The following is a 6530-nucleotide window of genomic DNA, read 5'->3' on the forward strand; positions in this document are numbered from 1 at the left end:
CCCCCCCCCGCCCCGTAAATATTTGTTGCTTCAATTTTACATGCGAGGCAGTAGGCACACAGAGGGCCGTGGTCATGCCTTTCCTGGAAAGATTTCACTAGGAGTTCACATTCCAGAAAACAAACTCAGTGTTTATCCTCTTCCTGGTGGTGGGTGGCATTATCTTGGACCATCAGGGACAGTATGAGACCTGAAAACTACATGAACAGCAATACATACTAGCAGTCAAGGATACGGAGTATTCCAAATGTGTCCTAAATCCAAGAATTACATATGCCAAAGCAAAATCACTTGAAACATTTTGTGACCCTGGGAAATTTTATTTCACAAGACTTAGGGGAAACATCCCAAACTAAAAAATGAAAGAGGTACAAGAGTTCTCATGAAAATGTTTTCCCAGGGTTAGCCGGGTACAGTGGTGCATGCTGTAATCCCAGCAGCTCTGAAGGCTGAGGCAGAAAGATTGTGAGTTCAGAGCCAGCCTCAGCAAAAGTGAGGCTCTAAGCAACTCAGTGAGACCCTGTCTCTAAATAAAATACAAAATAGGGCTGAGGATGTGGCTCAGGGGTCAAGTACCTCTGAGTTCAATCCCTGGTACCTACCCCCCTAAAAAAAGAAAATGCTTTCCCAGGGTTGAACAACAAGAATTACAGCATAGAACCCTCCTCTATAGGCCTTCATATTCAAGGATTGTTTCCGAGTTCCTTTTATGTGATTATATTTAATCTTCATAATAATGCAGAAATCTAATTTGCAGATGAGGAACTGCCCTCTGAGCCGTTGCATACCTTCCTAGAATAGCCTGGTAAATTGTAGAATGTGAAACAGAATCTAATTCTTCAGTCTCCATCTGGGTGCCTGCACAGGCTTCAGGTGTTTATCATTTTCCAGTGTTAACTATCCAGGGAAATGACCTCAGTATTTATAAATGGTTACTTTAATGATCAACAATTAAAAAATATAAAACTATAAATATTACTTCCTCTCCCTCTTTTTCTGAGGTCCACTGTTGCCCAGATTCAAGACATTCATTCTGGAGTGCATGTACGGTCACAGTAAAACTAGTGTCTTTGTCTGAAAATCATTTCATTAACTAAACAGCCTGGTTTATAAAGCTCACATTATTATACTAGGAAAAAAAATGCCGGGGCTGACAGGATCGCTAAGAGCAAGAAATACCAGGAAAATCTCAAAACCCTGATCACTTTTTCTTAACTATAGTTTTGCCAATTATTTTGCCCACAGCTTTGGAAACTTGTTTTCACCTCAATTCTTCTCTAGGAAAAAAAGAATTCTACCCTGGGGGGCAGGTAGGAATGAAGACCTCAACATCAAGTACAAATTGCTCATTTAAAGAACAGGAATTAAAGATGCAGAAGCTTTTTCTTCCTTAATAGCTCATCCCTCTGTAGAAAGAATCCGAATCCTGTCCTGATTCTTCTTGGGCAGTGGAGCAATGTTTTGGTTTTCTGTTAGTTAATTTTAATTTTTTTTTTTAAAGGGCTCCATTCTTGAGACGCCCGTTGCTATGAGACTTCCTGGGCCACAACAGATGGCTGAAAGAACAGTTCTCAGGCCAGAGCTAGGAGCTGTGAAGCCCTCCACTCAGGCATACCATTAACATTCCTGAAATACCTCTAGAGGCAAAGCAGGCCAGCCACCTTCTGACCAGCTGCCCTCCCCTGTCAAGGGGCCTGGGTTGAAATTTGTTGTAAATGAAATGATCAGGACGTTCCAGGAAAATATCACAGCAGAGAGGGGCAGTCTTTCCCAGTTGAGGCTCCCATCAAACTTTACCAACCAAACACTGGGTGTCTGGGTGGCTCAAGTGGGCAGGTGGGCATGTGCGTGGATGCATGCACCCATTTGTACATACCACTCTGTGCCAGATTCATTGAATTGTTTTTGTCTTTTTGGTACTGGGGATTGAACCAAGGAACATTCTAACTCTCGGAGGTACCCCCACCCCTTGAACATTGTGATCCTCCTGCCTCCAGAGTTGCTGGGATTACAGGTGTGCACCACTGGGCCCAGCTTCATTTAATTGTGTTTGAGCCTTGGACTCCCTCCCAGGTGCAGAGAAATCCAGTTAAGAGTGCCAGAATACTTTTGGCCTGAAGTAATTTTAGTGCCCAGACAGAATTGCTGGGGGAAAAGTTTAAGGAATCCTGATTTCCCCTTTCAACAGAAAGACAAATTGGGAAGGAGACCTGGTTGGCATTTGAATTTCTCATTCTCACTAACTTCTTGGTGCTGATGGATTAAATCAATCCTTTTCTCTGTTGTCCCAACTAGGATAATGATGGCATCAGATGGCGGAATCAGTAGGCCAGGATGAATGAATAACTGAGCAATCAGGCCATAAAGGTGAGGTCATTAAGATCTACACTGCTTCAAGGGAAAAGATAAGGGTGGAACTGGGAGACCCCACTTACCATGGGGTCTCTGGGCCTCGACCACCACCCCTGCGGGACTGGGCTGATCTCAGATGTTGGTAGGGAGGGTCCCCAGGTAAATTAATTGCTCACTAAGGAGTTTGATACTTGATATTAAATAAAAAGCAAGTGGCTCTAAATAGCACTAGCTTATCGGGGTGGGGCTCATTTACATTCCATCCCCAGTTTTCTATTTGGAACCAGGCCTGGAGTACAGAAGCAAAGTCCTCCGTATGTGCTGACCGCCAGCTCCCCTGATCACTTGAGGAACAGCAGAGCTCCCCTCCCCGACCCAGTTCCTACAAGTTCATGGGCAGCTTTTCTAGCAGTAGGATTAGATGATATGCCACAAATACCACACTGCCACTGTCATTTGACTTCCATGTTTTTAGCCCAGTCTGTCCAACTAAGCAACAAAATAACTGGAGAAGGCTCAGGTTCTTGCCTCCCAAAATCTCCTGTAGGCCCTGTGGTATAGCTTCCCACTTGTCTCCAAAATGTGGCCATCTGAATTGCTGTGGGTTTTGTTTTGTTTTGTTAAAAAATACATGCCTTTTAGAGGTATGGTCTAACAAAAAGTGCTTTTTCCTATCAGCCAGAGATGTTTTAAGGAAGCCATCTATAGAGGGATGGTGGCGAGAATGTGGCGCCTTTTTTTCTTGTGTCTAGGGCTTCTGAACCCCACCTTGCTCATCTGATGCCTATGGCCAGAGGGCATTGAGAAGGGAGGTCCTCGCCCAGCTTCTGAACTCACAGGGCTTACCAGTTCCGAAAAGCCAGGGGCTGAGACAAGGACTCTCCCCCTCCAGGGAAGGAGGGAGGGTGGGAGGGAGAGAGGGAGAGGAAGAGACCTCTGATGCTTGCAGCCTTCCACTAACAGAGCTGAACCTTTCAAGCGCAGCCAATGGGGTACACAGTGTGTGTCCAGAGGGGTAGGCTGGGCAGCCCTATTGTGCCCCATTGTGTGCTGTCCCAGCACAAGAAGGGACCCTTCCACGCAGCAGTCTGTGGAGGGGGCCTGGCAGGCATTCCACAGCTCCTGGAGGGATGCTTTTAAAGTGGTCAACAATAAATTTGAGATATTTAATCCCCTTGCCCTCCAATCTAACTCTCTAATGATACTGTTCTTGGAATGAAATACCTCTGTATCCACCCTAGTTACTAATGACTGTGTTGAGTTACATATTGGGCGTCACCTGGTACACTGCGGATTTGTACAGGGGCTTTTTATACTCTTAATATAAAATGTGAGGTCTATGAATGTGACTTAACTTATTTATAAAATAGAAATAAAACTTTTCATCTAGCTTTCTGTTCCTTTCTAAAACACTCGGGTTTTTATTGATAGTGAATTCCTCTTAAAGATATTAATTAGAGCTAATATTGTATTTATCTCTCTCCATACAAAAATGAATTATTCTTAACCCATGAAATAATCTTTTATACATAATCTCTAGGTTGTAATTTATAAGTGATGGGTAAAATTTTGAAATATAAACATATTTCAAACATTTAATATCAATTTAGCTTTTAATGTTCATCAACATTTATAAATTCACTTAGTATTACTTCTCTACCTACCTATCAATCTATATTTTTTGGAGCTGGGGTTGTGGCTCAGCGGTAGAGGGCTCACCTAGCACATGTGAGGCCCTGGGTTCGATCCTCAGCACCACATAAAAATAAATAAATGAAATAAAGATATTGTGTCCAACTACAACTAAAAAATAAATAAATATTTTTTAAAAATCTATATTTTTAAGTTATCACCGACAATACATATGTATGTATGTATATATATATATATATATATATATATATATATATATATATATTATCATATTACATTTAAAATGATTGCAGTAGACTCATGTGATGATCACATTTCACTCTATGGGCAATATCATTTATGATACTTTCATTCATCAAAGCAGCTGTTTTTAGCAACTATATTTAGCATTACTAATATGTTGATCTTACAGAAAAATAAGTTTATAAAGACGTGTTAGCTAGCAATTAAGATGAAAAATTCCAACTGGCTATAAACATTGAAAGAAACAATGTATTTCCAGATGATTAACATACTTTCTGAGTGCATGGCTTCTGAATGCCTGTCACCTCTGTTTTCTCTATTTCTGTTTATTACTTGACTAGAATCACTGGGAATTGAACTCATGAAAGAAAGGTGTTTATACTCTTAAAACTAATAAGATGGAAAAAGCAATCTCAGAACTATATATATATATATATATATAACTATATATATATATGTATAACTATATATATATATGTATAACTATATAACTATATATATATATATATATATAAAACCTCACCCATTTATAAAATGTTTTCATTTAAAAAAAAAAAACTCAAAGGAAAATTACTTCCTCCCCATCATGAAAAAAAAATCAGGGTGAAAACAGCAATCCCAAACCACTGACCTTTTACACATCTTTGATTGCTAAAGCCTCATATTACAAGTACACAAACACCAACCCAAGGTGAAAAATAGGACAGTTCTTGAGATGTCTGTCAATCAATTTACAAGTAAAATGAAATCAGAGGAGAACATAAGCTTAATCGGAACCACAGCTTAACATTCCTAAGCATCTCAACTGCTGCACCCATTGAGGGGCCAGCATTTAGAATCTTAGAATTGACCCTCTCTCAAACATAAGGATGGGCAAAGTGAACCAACCAATACAATCAGAACTCCTTGCTGAGGTGGAATTCACCAACTCACCTATGGTGAACACACCTGAAAAAGAAAAGCTGCTTTTACATCACGTGAGAAAAAGTTAAAGATAGCTTTAAAAATAAGCTATAACCGGTTACCTGCCACCCCACCCCCCCAAAAAATTAGACTACAAATCCTTGGGGTTGCATGATTGGAGGGTCAAGACATTTCGCCTGATTTTCTAATATTATACAAGTTACCATATATATATTTGTTACCTTTCATTAAAAGTTACTTTATTATCTCTTGAGTTGTCAAATGCCTGCAAAGGTTACAATAATTTGTCAAGTCCCCCCTCCCCACTTACATCTTTATTTTCTCCTTTGTATCCTTTTGCCCCCACACCGATGGCTGAGTAACCTGATTTCACCACACAGGCCTGAACTGAGCAAGCTCCCTGCCTGGCTTTAGTTTCCCTTCCCATTACAGGCATTTCTGTCCAGATAAATGTAGAAAAAACGTCATGGAGAAATGACTGGTTTAAAATGGACTTACCTGATGGCAGTCTAAGCCCAGGATTCCATTGTTCTCATTTTTCTGTCAGATATCTCTGTCCAGCATGACATGGGCCATGCTGGCCCACGGAGGGTGCTCAGTGGCAAGGGGACGGTGACACAGAGGTGCAATTCTGGTGCAGAAAGAAATCCCCGAGGGAGAGCCAGCCCCGGGAAGGCGAGACCTAAGACACAGGTGTCTTCCACCACCGGAGCCACCTCAGCTCGGAACCTGCGCTGCCCTGATTAGCCAAGTACAAAAGGCGGTTCGAATTACTGCCCTGTCCCCAGCCAATCGCCGGCCAGCCTGCCTGACAGGAGCAGGCCCCCTGATGTGAAGGGACGTCACTTGGCCAGAACCTGAGAACCGGTTTCTACAGTGGCCGCAGGCAGCTGGGCTCCAAGGCACCCTGCAGAGGCTGTCGGGCTGTGGCCAGGAAAGCTTTCAGTATTGGTAAGCTCTCTCCTGCCCTCCCTGACAAGTGTCGCTCTAGGGTCCTCTGACACAAATACCACAATATAGTGAGATGATAAGGTGAAGGTAAAGAAGTATAGGTAGCCACCATCGAGTGCTAACACTTTATTCTGCTTTTCCTTCCCCTCCCCTTGTTAGTCTTTGTTTAGAATTTTTGCAACAGATTAAGTTCAATTTTTAATTAGCTATTTTTTTTTCTTTGCAAGTTGCTTACAGAAGCTGGGATTATGGGAGCGAGAAGCAAACAAAGACCTTTCTTACAGTCATGGTTTTTGACCATGAAATTCAATATTGTAAAAAAAAAAAAAATCACCTAAATCACACAAAAATTTAAAAAGATGCTGCTTGTAAAAAATCAAGATGCAACAACAAAGAAAACACTACAT

The 6530-nt window shown here is 41.4% G+C and overlaps 1 protein-coding gene across 1 annotated transcript in view; it reads right to left on the reverse strand.

Moving 5' to 3' along the window:
• The window catches only part of Shroom3 (shroom family member 3), a 173206-nt gene extending 167182 nt beyond the window's left edge, over positions 1–6024 (reverse strand). The window contains exon 1 of the mRNA XM_015499268.2: positions 5671–6024. The gene's annotated coding sequence lies outside the window, so the exon portion shown is untranslated. The remainder of the gene's footprint in view (positions 1–5670) is intronic.
• Positions 6025–6530: the final 506 nt, after the last annotated feature.

The sequence above is a fragment of the Marmota marmota genome, unplaced genomic scaffold, assembly GCF_001458135.2.
Source record: "Marmota marmota marmota unplaced genomic scaffold, marMar, whole genome shotgun sequence".
NCBI classification, from domain to species: domain Eukaryota; kingdom Metazoa; phylum Chordata; class Mammalia; order Rodentia; family Sciuridae; genus Marmota; species Marmota marmota.